This window comes from Megachile rotundata, chromosome 13 (genome assembly GCF_050947335.1).
Source record: "Megachile rotundata isolate GNS110a chromosome 13, iyMegRotu1, whole genome shotgun sequence".
Lineage (NCBI taxonomy): Eukaryota > Metazoa > Arthropoda > Insecta > Hymenoptera > Megachilidae > Megachile > Megachile rotundata.
Window position 1 is genome coordinate 11,271,130 of NC_134995.1, and position 20,107 is coordinate 11,291,236.

Sequence of the window (20,107 nt, forward strand, 5' to 3'; positions counted from 1 at the left end):
GTATGTGTTCCCAATGCCACTAAACAGTTGGTAGAAGTTTGTATCCTACGAGGTACGTGAGAAGGAAGCCTCATTGAGTCGTGTCTAGGTTTCCAGGTAACGTACACACCTGCTCGAGAGATCCTGGTAAACTAGCCTGTTTTCTTCCTTTTTACGTCCTTGAGCCGATCCTTTGTGCTCCTCCAGAATTAGCGAAATTCGATGATTGATTTTTTTCTAACCGGGGTCTTGATCAACGGTTCTGGCCCTGTAATTTTAGACACGTGGGCTGTGATTATTAGCGGGATACGTTGCACGAAGTTTAGGGTTCCCCGAGAACGCTGCTGGTTATCGTTTTTCGAGACCTCGACATACGTATCTCGTTGCGCGTAAATATTTTTCACCGTCAACGGTGAATTTTTATTACGTTTCGAAACACGCGACAGGCCAATATTTTGAACGGTAAAATTAGTCGACGTTCGAAAGTCGATAACGATCAACGTCCACAACGTTGCGCCACGGTAGGTTAAACTCGTCTTTCCAATTTCTTAGAAAATCATGCATCTCGTTAGCAACCCACGGTTCATTGTTCCGAAATGTTAATCGCCGCGGCGCCGGCATTCTCCATCGTTTCTATTTGCTCTGCCAACTATGTGGACCATCAGCGAAACCGCAAAGAAATAACAGGAAGATCGGACACTCTGAAAAGCCGACTCGCGACACGGAATGCCAATACACTTTCGAATAAGCTTAGATAGCCAACAGCATCCGAGCTATTTGTCCATTATACACGTGCTCGTTCTATCGATCGTTGACCGACCACCTATCGCGTGAATGGTACACGCGTAACTCTATGGGAGGTTCATGGTGTTATATCTGCGGATTTATCGGGACACGAATGGAAGGATGAACGAGACGGTGAAACGAGACGACGCCGCGACAATGGACTAGAGATGCATAATTAAGAGATTATGCTTCTAATGGTTTTGAACGATGGGACGTTTTGGAACTGCTTCAGAGAAGCAATTTACAATTTGATGGAGGCGATTGCTTACCGGGAACTGTTCTATTTGTCCTATTACTTTGCTGTTTATTTTGGGGCTTCTTATTGGGTGGAGACAAATATTAATAAAAAAATATAATATATTTAATTTGAACCCCTTCGCAAACATACCCATGACTTTTTTTTTAATAAAATACTAAGGTGGTATCGGGCAGATCTTTTTAACTATCAAATCAGTAAAATGACCGCTCTACAAGTTCCTCATTATAAGGTACACATTTTCTTAAAATATATTTTATAAAATCAGAATTGATTTTCATCAAGATAAAGAATAAACGTGTGTACTAATTTATGTTAGATCGTTTGTTTATTCATCTTTTAACTTCATTTTTTATTTCAAATTAAGTACACATTATGTGCTGGTAGGTTTAGCGTTGACGGGTCAACAAACATGGAATTACTGACGCATAAGAATTTTTTCTTATCGATGACGCATGAACGGATAAACAGCGTTTGGTAGAGCGCGTTTTAGCAAAGATTTCGCACGGAACTGTTGGCCGAAAATAAATTTACGGTCGGTATACTGGACGCGGTTCATTTCGTTGGAATCCCTGTTAATTGCCGGCAAACACGCTCCCCGACATGAGAAATTCCCTGGCGCCGTCTTGTTGGCACTGTCTGGGCAAAAAACCTGAGTATGTACCTAGCGAAGCAGAGGTGCAGACTATTGAACGCGTTTGCTTCACCCTCTACTTTGCGGTATTCTTTCATAGTTGCAAATAGTTCGGTTTCTCAGAAAATGGCAACCTAGCTATTCTTGCAAGTTAACATTAAAATAATACTCGAAGTCTAATAGTTTGGATTACAAACACGAGATGGGCTCCGGAGTTAAATTTAAATTGTTCGAAGGTGAAGACATAATAAGAGGCTATTTCGGTTAAGAAAAATACAGCTAAAAACTCCAGGTATTTCGAAAGAAAATTTCGATCAATCACGAAGAGGCCAGAGAGATTAAACGAGCGTAAGTCGACCTAATTTCTCGGGCCGACTGTATTGAACAGAGGCAAGAATAGATTTTCTCGCAATAGAGAGACTCTTCTGTTACCTGGCCACTTGGACAAACAAAACTTCACGCGATTTCCCTCGGCTATAAACATCTCTGTCGCCGATCTATTGTTGGCGATGGGGATCAGCCTCCATAACTCATTACACGTCGACTGCTCGATTATGATCTCCATTGTAGAGACTTGCAACGCCAGCATTGTTCGACGCTGCCACCTGTAGCAGCATGGACCCTTTTTGTTTAGGGGACCGATTCTCAGCGTTAGAAAGCCACACGACGATTATACCGATATTCAGTGCAGCCGCAGTCGGCTTTTCAAAGCGACGAAGAAACTCGAAGGTACACGATTGCAAACCTCTGTTAGTGGAAATTTTTGGTGGTAGGGTATCGGAATCTAGAGAGGCAATTTGGGTCGAGTACAATTTGGTCAGAGAGAAATGAGAACATAAATATGTGGGGATCTACAGGTATGGGGATGTGGTCTAGAAAGGATTTGTCAAATTACCAAAATTGTATGTTAGCGCCAACGTATTTTGGAGGGTTGTCGGGGGCAATTAGCCTGTGCTATTTTGCCTTTGGACGATTTATGATAGGGATAGCCTGCGTGAGGTCTAAGCGAAAGGTCGTTTATGAGAGTCCAAGTGTGGCGATAGATGATGGCTATTGACTTGGAGTCGTATGGTCATCAAGTGTCGCAGGACTGTATGTTTTGTTAGTTTCTGAGATTGTAGAAAAGGATAGATAGCTTGTTATTGAATTGCTTAGTCGATTAGGGACGTTGTTCCTTGAGGATCTGGCCACGTAGTGGGGAGGCAGGGATGTCTTTGGTAAGAGTTTGACCTCTCGGCACTTACCCCAGCACCTTAATTGGGAACGGTTCTCCTTTCTGACAAAGTATCTAACACGTAATATTTGCAAATCTCCTCAGGACACTACAGATTTCGAGTAATCAAACCGGTTAAATAAAGACACCCTGTATATCGAGGGCCGTGGTCAATTATAACGGCCCGCACGAATATGCAGTTTAAATTGCAGGTTCGCGTCACCTCAGAAACAGACGAATTCAGCCCATCAAGTGTCGGTTTCCAGTTGTTCGATCAAACGTAGAGGTGAAAATAATGCGAGTGCCCGTTATATTCGCGTTGACCCCGGAGAGCGATCGTCGAGGAGAAGGCTCGTGACAGAAGTCGACCGAATGTTAACCGACCTTCGGTTCCGCCAGAAGAAACCTCCTTGTCGATCGATAAACGAAGATGCCTGCCCGAAGCCAGATATTCTCGGCTACCGGTTTTGCTTCCAGCGAATTAACTCTTCTGAATCGGACCGATCATCATTAACAGGTAGTGGTTCGTTCCAGCTCGAGATCCTTTAATTATTTTGGCAACGCGTTTGCCTCCGCGTTTTAACTCTCTTTTCTTTTTTTGCGTGTAGCTTGTTTATCATAACGACAGAGATAAATTTCGGGCACGAACATTGTATCAGATGAAAGAAATTCAACTTACGGCACGTCACTTCTTTTTGCAAAAAGAACATTCTGGAAGTGGTATGATCTTGCGATTTGTTTCGAGAGGATAATTAGCTAGGAGATTGAACTATTCGATATATTCGTGAACTTTGTTAATTGAGGTGGATCGAGCATTTAATAACCTCTGATAGTCTCATTAATTTTTTAAGCGATCTTATAATCCGTTCTGAAACGGTTGTTTTCCCAAATAAAAAGAAACGAGTTATGACCATTCGCAAAGAAAGTTACGATGTTAAGGATTTCAGTGGAATGCGCATTCAGCGTCCAGACAATCCAGGAAACTAGAAAAGCTCTCCGTTCACGGACGATCGAGCTCTCGATCGTGCGCGACGTAATGTCGCGGATCACATCTCGGATGTTACAAAGATTAACGACTATCCACGGACTTTTGGACTTCCTACACTTTTGGATTTCCTACACGGTTGATAAACGACAGATTTCCAATCGCTTGCTTTCCAGTTCCCCGTTTTTCGGTTCAGTTACGTCGAACTTTTCGTATATTCAACAGAGTGAAATAATGTGCTACCGTATAATTTTAGTACTCGAAACACGCGCGCGAGTTAAATGATCGCGAGTCCCATTATAATCTTTAAAGTATCGCTATCAAATGTTCAATAAACAATGAAAACTCGCGAACACGACGAGATATTTTGTACCGTCGGTTTATTTGATCAACTTGTATCCAGCATTGCGCATATAATTGGAAACACACGAGGGCTGATGTACGGGACCACGAATAGAACGCACCTTTAGCTGGCTTCCACTAACGAATGCGGCTCGTTCATTTTTTTTCACACTCTTCCCACCGGTTTATTTTCCTTCCCGCTACAATGTAGCGAATCGAACGATCGATCAACAAACGGCCTCGATCACGGGACTAATATTTATTCGCGAAAACGACGTAAATCCTCGAAGATACGTGCTCGAACAACGGTGAATCTGCCTTCGCCAAATGGAGTTCACCGGAAACCGAAAGTTTCGTGCAACCAACGTTTCCATTCGTTTATTGACTCGAGGATCACGTTTCGCTACCCCTTGCTCAGACGTTCAACTCGGATCTGCTTCACACTTAATTAACATGATGTTAGGAACGTTTTACGGGGTGGACCATCTCCTTTGTCATTGCATGTAGGTCGTAATCATGAGAATTTGAGGATATTTGTTAAACAAGATCACCTTTATGGAGCATGTTTTTTATCGGATCCTTAAATTCAGATCTCCACATTCCTAGATCTTTATCTCCGTCATAATGTAACTAGGAGTTCCAATCGTAACTGTGAATCCAGTGACGAAGCGTATTCGAAAAGTAGCCTCTGAATTAGAAGATGAACGATTAGGCTGAATATAAAGGCGAAGGTAGATGAGAATTGCACGTCCCCTCGTAATGTTCCTTCTGTAATTTATAATTCGCCGTGGACAGATATGGAGGTCCATCACGGTCGTCGTAATTAAATCTCGCCTTCCTCGGCGATCCTGGCTTCTCCCGTCTGATAGGACATGTTCTATCATTTCCAGGTATGCTCCTAATTTCTAAGAACTATCCTTTTCTCTCGCTCGGATTTAATTTCGAGTACACGACACATTATTTCCCTTCATTTTAATTACAAACTTTCGATGGTTAATTATTGTTACTCGATCGCTATGGTGGTCGTAAACATTTTCTTCTTTTTGCCAGTTTCTTCGCCATACATTTTGTCCCGTCGCTTAAAGCAGCGTGAAATTAACTAAAGACCGATCGAAATTTCGACTCGGCCAATTTATCCTTCCGACAGTAAATCACGCTCGACCCGTGCGTGCCCCGACCCACACACCAATAACAACGACAGTTTGTGGGTCACGTAAGTACGAATGCAGTGAAAGTACGGATTTGACGGTCGCATCATTTTTCTTCGCCCTTTGTGCTTTGGCACAAAGTTATCTTGACACAGATTATTTTATCGAGACTCGGTTACCGAATTTCAAACCATTAAGCGACATAGAGTCTTGTTTTCATTAGCATCTCAAACTTCCAATGCTACTTTATCAAAAATACCTGACCTGGTTTAACAATTAGAAATTAGTATTTTTTAACTGAATCTGCAGTGCCACACATGTGCTGTATGAACAGTGAAGCGGACAACAGTGGAAACTGATAATGGAGAAATCATCTGTCTTTTCTTCCGTTCATCTGTCTTTTCATCTGTCTTTTTCAATCAACTTTTCAACTGGTTTAAAATTGACATCAGCAAAAATGCCTCCAAGTGCAGAGGGCTAATAAAGTCGAATTGGAAGGTGCAAGAGATAGACGTTATTAACCCTTTCGCTACGGTGATTTTTTCTGAGAAATGTGATTATGGCCTTATTTATTATAATAAAAAGTCAGATATTCTTATTTATAAAAAGCAAAGCTAAAGCCTTTCTATACAGTTTTTTATCCTTCCTTTATGTACAAAGGATAATACAAATGACAAATGTTATAACACGCCGTCATAACTCTTTTTTATAAAAACTTTTTAATCGCTAGGAAAAAACTCTGTTGGTATAAAAGTGGGCGCCTATAGGTGCTCTCAGTAATACAAACACAAAATTTCTAAGCGCCTATAGGCGCTCACAGTAGCCAAGAGGTTAAAAACAAAATGGCCGCAAGTGCTCGCCGTAAAGTTGAGGTTAGAGTTGTCGGGTTTTATTTGGTTTAAGGCAGGTTGCTAAATCATCGTGGCCACGTATGCAAAGTATTAAAACGATTTCGGATCGCGTGGAGAGAAACAAAAGTATCCGAGGTAATCGAAAAGTCCGTCTCCCTTGGTGGTCCACGATCCGCCGAATCTTCCTTTCCCCCGTTCATCTCGCAGGAGCGTTCATTACTTGGGCTTTTTACTCGCGTGGCATGAGTCACGAGCGATATTCCCGAGCGTCGCCCCGATAATGAGCATTCGGTAGCAGCGCGCACGAGCCGCGTGCTCGTTTTCTTCTGCTCCCCTTCAGCGCCGATAATTCACGGCCACGAAGAAGCTTTGTGCCTCGACCCGGCGCAGCACGTATGCAAATTCTTTCTGGGTCATATACAAACGCAGTGAAAGCAGAGATTTGACAGCGCTATATCGTTTCTCGCCCGATAATAAAATATATCTCGCGCTTGCACGAGCTACACGCGGTGTTCCTCATCGTTCTTATTGTTGACTCTCCGTTTGGCACCGGGTCGCTAAGAATAATGCCGCAAACAAATTATACCGCCTTGTACTGCCATAGTCCTCGGAAAGATCAGACTAGTAGAATAGTAACACGGTAGAGTAATATGGAACTAAACAGAGTAACATGGTAGCTAAACAGAGTAACATAGTAGCTAAACAAAGTATAAGCAAAATAACAGTTTGCAAAAAAAGTAGATTCTCGAAAATTCTGGAGGACGAAATAAGGAAACGTCGTGGCGATCGCCTCGATAAATTTACCTCGACGCCAAGTATCCTGGCCAGCAAGGTTGACCAGGCGCCATAATCGCCGCGAAAAATCCGTGTAGCGCCACGAGCGGAGGAGGACGACGATTCTTCCTTTTTCTTCAAGGACCCCGCGCTACCAAGGAGAGCAACGAATTCATTTCGTTCGTGACAATTAAACGCGATTCTCGAGGTCGACTCGAACAAAGCGCCTGCTGACGTCGAACAAAGAGATCCTCCTCGACATTTTCGGATCCGTACGAAGCTGGATGCTTCGTGGGAACTCGCGAGTAAACGCGAGCGTGTGCTGTTACCTCGTGGTTTTATGGATCTCGAAATGATGGAGTTTAAGGATAAGGATGAAGATAAGGATCTGGTGAACCGCAGGATGTTCCAGTCGCTCGAATAGCTTCGCTGGTTTCTTTATTAACCAGTTACCGTGGAACGTTGGCACGAATTTATTGGGTTGCCGACTCAATTTGCAACATTTTCCCATATTTCACTTTGGTGTCTGATGTTTTTTTTCTGAGGAAAATTGTTGGTATGACTTCAACGGAGCTAATTTGTTCTGGATTTGTCAAGGTTTTAAGATTGCTAGGATCAAACCTGGATTTTAGGGATCCTAAACATTTATTTTCTTAGATATTACGGCGACATATGAAGGCCACGTGCTGTATGTTTAGAATTCTTGAACACTAAGGTCCCTAAGTATCATTCTTTTTTCAACACCGAGGTTTCTAAGACAGATCTAGAGAACAAAATGGAATACACTCGAGGTATTCAGAAGTGTAAAGAAATTATAGAGGAAGAAAATTTGTCCCGTCGACCGGCGAGTACATGAAGGGAAATTAAACGGTATTTACATGGAAAATTTCTTTCAATTTGATCGTACGTCAAGGGGTTAATAGGCTTCCGGTCGGTAAAGTGTTAACAGAGGTACGAAACGAAGAGGCACTCGTGGCTCGGTTGAGAATTGAAACGATCAGATAAATCAACATCAAAACAGCCGGGCACCCGATTTGTTCAGGCGCGCTTCTCTGCCACTGAAAAATCAGCATTGAAAGTCCGCCTTTCTCCGTCGATCGTGCTCACGCGCGTTTCATTACCGCATTAATTGGACGGTGATTTTTAAGCATTCGTCGACCATTAATAATCGGAAGAAGCGTTTGCTTATAGCCCGAGAATCGATAATAGGTTAGTAAGAGCAACGCTTGGTCAACACCTTTTACTTGTTACACGAATGTCGTTAATTTCAGCGTGGTTTTCTCTAACGAAAGTGGAAACTCGAAATGATTGCTAATTGCGTTATCGATTAATTTGTTAACGCGTTAAGTGGAAAATCGATGTCGATAGCATCGTGCTTAGACATTGGCCGTTAAATCGTTCGATTTTACGCTTTTGCGATAACGTGTACATGCGAGACTAGAAAGTTTGCGTCGATAAAATTCGGCACTAGACGTGGTCGGAAGACTTTCGTTTCGCGAAAAAATTTCAAAAATGTCAAACGTCTCGTAAAACGATCGATCCTCAAGGTTATCGAATTCGCGAAGTTTCTCGAGGTCGTAAAGTTTCTCGGCTAAAAGTCAATAAAACCGGAAATTGCGGGCCGCGTTCATCGAAAGTCCAGGTCGAGTGTCAAAAGTTTCTTACATAAAACTTGCTTTTACTTTGTTTTTTCACTTATCAGGACTTTTACCTTAACACTAGATTTACGGACGTTTGATGGTCACTTTTATTTAAATTTACCTAAAGTATAAAAATGAATAAATTGCAGATGATATGTGGACTGCCTAAAACATTGATTCTTTTGCTGAAAGTTGATGCAAGTTGATATTTTTACAAAAATTTCTTAACAAATTCTGTCATCTAAAATAGACCTATTATCCGTCATTTTGACGGATTCCGTAAATCTAGTGTTAAATATTAGACAAACTCCTAGGCAAATTTTAACGCGACTTTATTATTTAGCAACAAAAAAAATATGTAAATCCCGAAGAAATATCTCATACGACTCTGGGTGCATTATGTTTTATGTCCGTTTTATCTGTGCATTATACGACTTTTAAATTGCAAACAATTTTACTTTGACTATAAAATTTTTTCTCCCTTTTACATTCACCTCGACGCTCTACGTTTTATAAAATATTTTTGAAAATTCGTTTTACGTTTACGGGTTTATTAACGCACTTCTAATGCAGTTTATGCATTCTGCCGGTGCGCCACCGTCCGTAGAGTATGCATTTTATTCGCGTATAAAGACGCACTTGTTACCATATGCATATTACGTGTCCGTTCGATATAACGTCCCCCTTGCGCAATTATTCCGCTTTTCGTATGAATCTTCCCGAGCATAAATGTCCGTCACCTTAAATCACCGGGCTTACTTTATTTTCCACTACTTTGTAGCATCATTCGGTAATTATATCTCGCGTCGAGATTGCGCGAAATCACGGTGGCAATCTCGATTAATTTACGTTACTTTGAAATAAATCATCGCTTAATCTCGCTCGCGGTGCTCCGCTCGAGGAAGAAAATTGTATCGACAAATAGCTTCGAAATAAATTCAGTCGCGAACGGTGAAGCAATTATCTGCTCGTCTGATTTATCGCGCATCCCTTAATGCTCCCGGTACTTTGGGCTGCTTCTTGAAACGAGCCGACTAAATATCCTTCGCCGCTAAAGCCACGAAATCACGAGGGAAAAACACGCCGGAAGAGTAAAAAGCTTGATGTCTTTGCTTCGTGGCAGTTTTCATGCATTAACCGGCCGCGGCTACGTTCAAATTGACGCAAAAACCTCGCGATTATTTCCATGATGCGGTGGTTAGACCTTTCGTGCTTTCTCAGAAAACCCTTAATCTGCGGAAGCGGATCGTGACTTTCGCTGTACACCTGGACATTGTTACGAGTAGTTATTTTACAATTAACCCTTTGCACTCCGAGGCATTTCTGAAATATTTTCTTAATGAATTCTTTTCAAATTATTTCTCTGCTATTTTGCACCGATGTGTTTCTACATCTAGATTTAATTAACACTAAACCTATGATATGTACTTAATCTGAGATGAAAAATGGAGTCAAAAATATGTGAACAAACGACAAAAAATAAATTAGTACACACATTAATTCTTTATCTTGATGAAGATCAATACAGATATCAGAAGAATCAGTTCAACAAATTGTGTCATTTATAATAAGAATCTTGTGAAACGGTCATTTGATTTCATATTGTCGAGTTAAATTACAAAGGGTGAAAAGTTCGATAAACTCGAAAATTTCGGTTCGAATCCGGAAGAGATCGAGCAGGAATTTCGTATTTCAATTATCGGCGGCGTGATTGTGCAACGGCTAATTGCGATTGTATGCCCTCTTCTCCCGTGGAGGCACGCGCGTAATTATCCTCTCGGTGGAAGCGTGCATATTCGCTTCTTTCGAGATGGAAAGATCACGTGTTCCATTACGACCAGGAATCCACGGTTGCACGCGTGTCATGCTCAAACGAAAAATCACTGATTTCCACCTCGGCGTACTACATACGTCGTCACGAGACTTTGATTAGTCGAATTAATTGGGAAAAGGAGATTGCAATTAGTGCTCGATTAATGTACCTCTCGATGGATGGGTCACGTTCCGCGATTTTTGCAGCGGCGCTTAATTGAGGAAACGTTCGATAAAATTTCGAAAGTGCTTTTAATATACCTCTCGATTTATGAATCGTTTATTAGGTTTCTTGAAAAATTTATTAAATTAGTTTACGATTTAGTAATTTACATTCGGTGTAAGCTTTTCAACGTTCGATATTCGTAATGATAGTTCTGAAGCTGTCTCAGAAGCTTTTTATAGTACTTTGACGACATAAACCGCTCTGATTACCACAATCCGTTTTACGACGCTTTCGTGCGTACCCAAATGCAAACAATTTAAACTAGAGCTATTTTCTAGAAATTAGGACGAAGCTTTCAATGGGCACAAGGCTGCAGAACTGGTAAAAGATACGCCATGTGGTAGATCGAAGAATCATCAAACCTCGTTTCTGATCCAAAAGGTTCAAGGATGACGATGACTCTAATTTCGACGTGGCTGCGAGTTACGGACAATCGCCTCGATCGTTCAAGTTTTGAGATCAGGAGGTCTAGGTTTCATCGTGCAGATCATTTTCTATGGATCAGGGCTTTATCTCTATTTATATGCTCATGGTGGTTCTACGTCACGTTGCAACACCAAGTTGACACCTTCACTTTGATACATCACTTTATTGTTCCGTAGAGTTTGATTTTAGACCTTTCTTTTATTTTTAAAATCTGAGATGTTATCTTCTGGTTACATGAAAATTTTTCATTTTAAAATTGCGTATTGAGTTTGCACTTGTTAGATTACATGTATTCTTCTACAATTTTTATACTTAATACTATAACGACACTATAAGAGATTCAGAATTTTAGACCTTTCTTTTATTTTTAAAATCTGAGATGTTATCTTCTGGTCGCATGAAAATTTTTCATTTTAAAATTGCGTATTGAGTTTGCACTTGTTAGATTACATGTATTCTTCCACAATTTTTATACTTAATACTATAACGACACTATAAGAGATTCAGAATTTTAGACCTTTCTTTTATTTTTAAAATCTGAGATGTTATCTTTTGGTTACATGAAAATTTTTCATTTTAAAATTTGCGTATTGAGTTTGTACTTGTTAACATGTATTCTTCTACAATTTTTATAACGATAAGAGATTCAGAATGTAGCACTTATTTTTAGTTGGAAGGCAATCGGCCACGAATGAAAAGATTTAATTAAGATAATGAAGGATGCTATAGAATAGAAACGTTTCGATGGTACCAGAAGAGAAAGAGTTGTTTGCTTTGAATTCTGCAGAGGTCCGTTGTTTGAAGTCGCACGTGTACAGGTCGGAGAATATGTTCCCCGAGGACGTTCCAGGAACGCTTCGGATCTGTTCTTTTCCCGCGGGCGTCTCTCGATCTCCGTACCAGGAAGTCTGATTACGATAACATGGCGCCACGAGCCGAGACTTGTGCGACGAAACTCGAGGAACTTCTATTTGATCCTGAGTTATTGTTCCGTTCGATTTTACAATTCTCCACGTCGTTTATTTATAAATCCCTTCATTTTTCATCAGAAGATTTGAGATTTCAAAGAATGCAAAAGATTCATTTTATAAATGCAGTAATAATTTTCTGTCTCTAAAAGCATATACATTTTAATGCACGCGGAAACATCGAGGACGAAAAACATTTCGGACGTAATTGAAATATCTCGAGCCTTCCAAAAGTGCCTCGAGGAATGCTCATTATCCTCTTAAACGCGAAATCTCATTTGGAATGATCGAGATCGCTGTACGCAGCGTCCTTAACCTTTCAAACTTCCGCGCTTCGATTAAGTACAGAGTGCTTCAAAAATGAATATTACAATTATTATCTCCTTTGACATTCCTGATTGATATAATCAAGAACGTGTCACATTAATTTGCATACTTGTAACTTAAAATTAATTTGTACGAGCGCTGTTTTGAAACAGCACATGAGTCATATGACACGAAACGACGTATGTGTTACATATTTGAAACGAAGAAATCAGTATTCCTCGATTGAGAATTATCCTGAATTCCGTTTGTCTTGCAAACAATTTCTTTAAACTTGAAAAAAGATCTGAATAGAGATTGTTTTTTGAAGGAGTCTGTATGTGACGCGATACGATCGATCGCGGTTACTTTTAACCGGACACGTAGTCGATCATTGACGTTCTTATATGGCGTGCGCGTTATGATCCGTCGAGCGGGCGTATGAATCTAATAAGACGAGGTCGAAGGTGCGTAAAGTGTGACAAGGTTAACAGCCGAAGCCACGCTTCCTACTTCGACGGGATCCACGATTCCGAAAGGGTTCAAAGATGAGCCTTCCAGCAGACGTGAAATCGGCTGTCGTGCTTTTGAACAGGTTCCAGTGTCTCGGCATTGAATCAAGCTCGACGATGAAATAAATCCTTCGCGCTACCGCCAGCCTTACAGTTAGATTCATCCGATCGTACACTCAGAAATGTTAATGGCTGCTAATGGCAAATGAAGGTGTTCAGGGGTGTGTGTTCAAGAATTTAAATGAAACTTTTCTCTTTCACACGTTTAATGTCACGTATAGACCGAACAGCAGAAATGAATATTATTGTAACAAAATGAAGCTTCTGTTTTAATAGTTCGAACTGTTTTGAGGATTAAATTGCAAAAGAGTCACCTGGAAATTCAGAGGGGTTGATACTTTTAATTTTAATCACCACAAAAGAACTTCCTTCATTTTAACAAAGTGAAATTGTTCCAAATTGAACCAATAAAGAATTTCGTTTATTCAGTAACGTAAGACATAGGAATTGAAGGTCATACGAAAGTAAAATTCCACATAAAGGCCTATCTTCAATTACAGAAAATTCTTGAGACCGGTCACTTTCACCTTGACGACGTCGTTGGCCACCCGGGTGTCTAATCGCGTTTTAAAAGTTGCCTTCGAATCGGGCCTATAAACAATAGCATTCTTCGTCGCTCACGCAACAGTATGAAAGCCCGTCGCGAGAAGAAAAATTATTCTCGGTTCATTCGACGATACAGTTGTTGGTCTAACGGCTGGTTTCTCGCGCTGGCCAGTTTTTAATAACTTTCACCCGCGAGCGAACGTCTTATCTTCGTGATGGCCACGCGAAACGTAACGGGGACATCCCGTTCAGGTGAAATTGAAATCATGCTAACGCATTAATAATTGCTTGGATACTTCCCACTTGCTTTAAAATTTTATACAAAATTGAAAACTGCATAAATAGATTATGAGACAAATTAACATACACAATTCTGTGAAGATTTTGAAGAAGTCATCTGAACAAATGTAACTTAAAAAAGTTGTAAAATTGTCATTGGACTTTAGTGTTTTAATAAATCCAATCTTTACATTTCTTTATAGAATGAAGATGAACAATATTAGACTGACATTGTGTTATTTAACCCACTGTCAATGTTAAGCAAAAACACAGAAGTTAAATAACATGTCTGACTATATGCGAATCAAAGCGGTCACCATGTATATAACCACGGTTAAAATCATAGATTTTCCATTTCCTATTACACGAGCCAAGAAACGAATAGAACGGGTCAGTCATGACGAATGGAGTCGCTGTATTCGACTGTTGATCGCATTGCATCGATTTTTCACGATGTTTGCCGCAGTTTCCTGGACGGAGCTAAACCGGTGGTGCCTGTTGCACCTCGATAGATCGATATTTCTGTCCACTCGGCAATGTAACTGCGCGCGAAATCACTTACAACGGTAATGACACTCCACTAAGCTACCTTAATTTTTCGCATCAACTTTTCTTTATCGGAAAAACGAATGACTCATGTTTACCCCTTGCGTCATTCATAACTGGCTAATTATTCTTACAATTTGAAGGCAACTGAAGAAAATGCAAATATTAGGTACATTATTCAATGATTTGTAATTATGTGGATTGCAATCAGGATCCAAATGTTACAGTAAAAATATGAGCATAAAATATGTATCATATATGTATATTGTAAATGATTTTTCATGTTCAAAGTGTAAACTGTGTCACATATGTCTACATATGTTTTTATAAAATAATTTCTGAAATTTAATCATGTGCATTTTACAACAAGTACGTCGAAAGTTTCGTGTAAAGAGACTTAGACACACGAGCTTGTCGAGCATTGTATCCTCGTGCGATTTCGCATGCGACGCCTATCGGTCGCTCGGCGCCATTCATCAGGAAGCGAGCCGTTGTTGATGCGAAATGGGAATGAAAAGGGAACGGGAGGAACACATCACCCGCAGAGAGAAATAATAATATAAAGGCAGGCAGGAGTCGCACGTGTCGCGCGTGGATCGATGACTCGAAAGATTTTTCCAGCTGCTGTGCCCGAGTGCCTGACCTTCCGTCCCGTTTACGTAGGAGTGAACGCGCCTCGGGAAATATTGCCGCTCGAACGGACTCCTGTCGCGGTGTCTCGACCTTCTTCCTTTCGAACACGAGGCTATACGGGAAACTTCTTCGAGAGATTATCAAATTTAACCCCTTATCCTATGACGCACTCGTGACGCACGCTGATTGACGACACATGGTTCACTGAAATTTTTTGGGTCAGTTCTGCATGATCAAGGGTCAGTGAATGCACGAGGCAAAGCTTCTTCACTTGTCTAAATACTGTACAAATAATTGTGAATGACTGTTCAGAAAATTGTAGGTCGAAGAATTAAATTCGTCAATTTTTTAAGATCATTCGTAGTCCAAGAACTTTCAGATATCAATAGTTCCATAAAATAAATTTCGACAGAATCAACGAAAAAGTTGTAAGAGTTAGGAGATGAAAGATTGGTATGGCGGCAGACCGGAAATGGGAGTCGCCATTGCGCTATTACATAAATTCGTCCGTGTTGCGTATTCCCACTCGCGAGAACGTATCGTCGAACGCGCGATATCGTGTGGGTGAACCTGTTGAACATAATTGGTTCCCCCGTTATTATTAGCTAATATATTTTTCCTGGCAAATTATTTATACCTCCGGTTCACTAAGTCACCGCGATCCACGAGCAACTGTTTAAGAATTAATATTCTATGCGCAGCTTACTCGTGTTTTCACTTTTATGTCTCGTGAGTTATCGCCCGACATAACTTTCTTTCAATTACACTAACAGAAACAATTAATGAACATTCAATTAACCGATATCTTGATGTACTTTTGCTTCTAGTTTCTTTCGAATTTCCCTGTTGAATGTTATGTGAAATAAAATGGTGGTGCATACAAGATGGCGCTGTTAGAGCTAAACTGTCACGGCAGTACATCTACTGTACTGATTAAATAATTGTAATCAATGCTTCATTTCCAAATATTTGAAATCTGAAGATGTCTCTACCAATCTTCAGTTTAGAGAATGTACTCGTGTTCTACACGTCGGTTAACAGGATACCGTAAATGAGAAATAATTTCCAAGAAATAACTTGTACCCGTAATTGGAACGCGTTCTTTTTTCACCGGCGTAATTAGTGCAGCGGGAGCCAATACTGATTTTAACGTTTATCTCGAATGATCGCAATAATCATTACAAATATTGATTTTTATTTCGCAGTGGATGTTCGCTTAATACGATATCCTGTTTCAAAGTAGCTGTTGCAAGGTTTATCGTGGACATTTTTCAGCGAAACGAGTGCAATCTTTATGCATGGCTTGTTAAGCGCACACTGGTCGTGAATTAAATTAGGTGGTTACGACCCATAAATAATATCGTAACGTACAAATTTATAGAATAATATGCAACTCCGCGAAATTATTTCCAGTTTGCTTAAATCTCTTTTATACGTCTTAATATGTTTTCGAAAGCAAATACCTGTTAAGAAAATTTGACGATTTAAGTGGATTAAAATCGCGTTGTTTATTAATATCCAGTAGGTTGAACAAAATAACTTTGTTGACTCGACCCAAAAAGTTTGAAGAATTATGATAGAAATTGTACAAAGAGACGTAATTAAAATTTGATAGGAAAAACGCTGCAAACACCCCGGTGAGTTTATAGCGGATCTTTAGAAAGTGCTTTAGAAAATCATGTTGGTAACAGTTCCAAGCGATCAAGAATGGAAAAATACGATTCAGATACAAGCAAAGAGGCTCAAGTTACCTGGATCCTCGTGTTCCAGTCGCGGTACAACGAAAAAATCCGTCAGCTTGAAAATTATGTCCTTTTTCCTCCGGTCGTCCGTGGTAGATACGGGAAAGACCGGAAACGCGAAAGTATCGAGAGCCCCGGGTTCTCAGGTGAATTTATATTTTGAAGAAGTTCGTGTAGCTGTCCACGGGAAGCTGGTGCTCGTATAGAAGTCGACATCGAAAAAGTAGCAGTGAGAAATAACGGGGAAACACGTGCGTGCAACACGGCATCCTCCTATCGAATCGAACGATCGCGAACCGCTACTTTGCCAATTACTTAATCGCGATTTGCACAAAAGCGAATTTTGATAACAATCTTTTAAATATTTAGATATACTTCGTTTGTAGAAATTTTCAGATCTTAGAAAACGTATGGTGTAGAATATAGGTTAAAGAGTGATGTGTACTTGTGACAATTCTACAATTTGAAAATTTGTAAAATTTTCTTTTGCAGTGTGAAAATTTGACAAAATTGGTATTAATGTAATGAACGTATAATTGATACGTAATTAATATTTTTTATCGCGCGGTTGAAAGGTATGTGGAGCATCCTCTTCTGCGGTGAGTCATTTTCTGCTGCCCTCGTTTTACCTCGGATAATCCGGGAAATCGTAAACAATCCTGACACATAATAAGGTTATGGCTTACGTAAGGGGTGTACTATTAATTGCAGATAGCGGGAAACGCTCGAGAATTTATATAAATTCGTTCGAGAAACCGGATTCCGATACGATAATCTTACAAAGTACCCGATATTTTTTACCGATGGTTCAGATATTGTAATTATACTTTATTATTTCGATAAATTGAATTTTTGACAAGTTTAATTTTGATTTATACGAACATATCGGAGAGCGTGCTCATTTACGTCCAATAAATTCGGTTAAATCTTCGAGCTCGCAGCTATTGCTATAATTTATTCGCTTCTCAGTTTCACGAGTCGTCAAAATCTTCCAACAAACTAGAAAATAATCCGATCCAGTAATTTCGGCTGACATTGACGAGCTTACTGCTGCAGAGAACGATCTATTTTCGGAAAGAAATTTTTCGTTTCGATAAAATTAAAGTTCGTGTAACGTTTATCGCGACAAAAAACGCGTGCAGCTTGATATTGTTTCACGGTAATTTAGCAGATTAATCATCGGCTTTTCGTTCACTGTCAACGAGGGGATTCGGTCGGACTCGTGCGGCACCGTTTCGCAAATAATTTTACGGTGTTCCCCCTTGTTGTCTGTGGCTCGACGTTGACCCAGAAAACCGGCACGTCCTCTTGGCGTTGGCTTTTTCCGGATTTATGCCGCTCCAGATTCGCGACGCTTGTATCATTTCTCAATTGGTCACTTTTGCGCGATGCCACACGTAGTGATATAACACATTTCATTCCCGTCTATCATTAGTCGAACTTTGGAATTTCGAAACTTTGCGATCGCTACAAATTCGACATTTCGATCCTTCACATTTTACTGTAAGCGTTGGATACGTAAGACATGAATACGAATATAAAAGATAAGATTGGAACGATTCCCCTTAACGAGTTCATCAACGCGCACTGCGAAAAAGACGGGATTACGAGCCACGAAATGGACTTCTTGTCTGTTCGTCTACGTGGCGGGTGTTACAAAGCAAAGGGAACAACGCGAAACAAGCTTCGACGCGGTTTATGGCGTCTGGAAGTCGAATGTCACGAAGCTGTTAAGGCCAAGCGGGATCGCGCGTGAATCGTCTGGCCTCGACGTATAATCTCGTCGAAGCGGTTCTTAGCCCCTTAAACGGTCCTTGCCAGTTAGCACGCGCCTTTTGTTGCCGATACAGACAGGTTAGAAATAACTGCAGAAGAAAAAGACACCAGAACATTCGCGAGTAGCCAAACTCTTTTTACTTCCCTATAGAAGCATCTTATACAAGCTTCAAGACGAGGTACAATCGAAAATCCTGAATTATTTTCTTGTAACTTTATTGTATTCACTTTCGATTTTGCCGTTTTGAGTAAATGTCTGAGCCAATCAGAAGGTTAAAAAATGTTAATTACTCGAATTTACGAAGCGGAGGAAACACCTGCACAGGTAGGAGTCGTCAAAGTCATTTCGTCCAGGGTTAGCTTGAAATTGATACACCGGTACATTTTTCCAAAGCGATTAAAATGTTATCGAAGCAATCGGAGAGATAAGTATTAAAATTATTTGAGATATTTCAATGCAATTTGGTAAAAGACGTTCGAAAAGGCCGAAAAACCGATACATCATTCTAAATGACGGATCCTGACGGGCTACCGATATTTATTAGGTTCTCACGGGTCTGATATCCTCGTTTGTCACGGACACAGGTGCAACCGGCCCAGGCAGAGTCGCGAACGCCTTCGGTTACACAAGCCCGGTGTGTCGCGGTATTCGCCATAGATCCAAGGTCAGCGCTGATGTATACGAGGATCAGGAGTAGCTCGGGGAGAGGTCGTCGCTCGATCTTGATTAATGGCTTTCAAGATCGAGGAGCCTCTATGCCGGTGCAACCGCTTCAGGACCTGGTTACGTATCCTCTTCGTCGCCTAGTGCATTGACTCGAACGAGTAAACTGCTTTACGATCAGACACCTCGACAAAGCCACCTTTATTTAGAAAAGTTTCAAATCTTTCTGAAAGTGTTTAACCTTAGGTGATATCAACCTTAAAACATACAAATCTCTGTAAGATTTGGAGTAATCTTTGATACCTTGATTATCGATAACCTCACGTGATTTTATAACGGAGTATCGATACTGTAGGTCGTAACGCAGTTAAATCAACACCATAATAAATCCCGGAGGTTCTGAAAAGTACTCTCACATCCGACACGATTCGAGCATTAACCGCAGAAGTTGAAGCAACGGACGAACATCCGTTGTCGCGAGGTATCCGTTGTGCGGACCGGTCAGCTTAGCCACTCGAAGAAACGTTCGCGGGAGAGGATCGTTGCGGATCGGTTAAAGCGTGCAATTCACCGGATACTTAGGCAACAAGTAGCATTTAATGGACACTTTCTCGAGAGAGGAGTAGCCCATGCAGAGGTCGTCACTCGATCCTGATTAATGGCTTTCGGGAACTCGCGGCCCTGTAAACAGTATTAATCAGGATCGAGTTTGCGGTACGCGGTCGTGCCACGGATCGCATTAATCAGGATCCAAGTTGGCACGAAATATTCATTTAACTGCGTGTCCAACGATGCTTGCTTGGCGAGCTACGGCCTACTATTGATTTACGACTAGCCACTTCCGAATGTCCAACAGCTGGGATCCTCTGATAACAAGTCCTTTCTATCTTTGCTTCGGTTCATTCAGCGTCCACGTTCTTCTTTTTTATCCTCACTTATTCTTTTTATATTATATTCCTGCAAACTTTATATTCCATTAAATGTCATTTAAGTAGGTTATCATTCG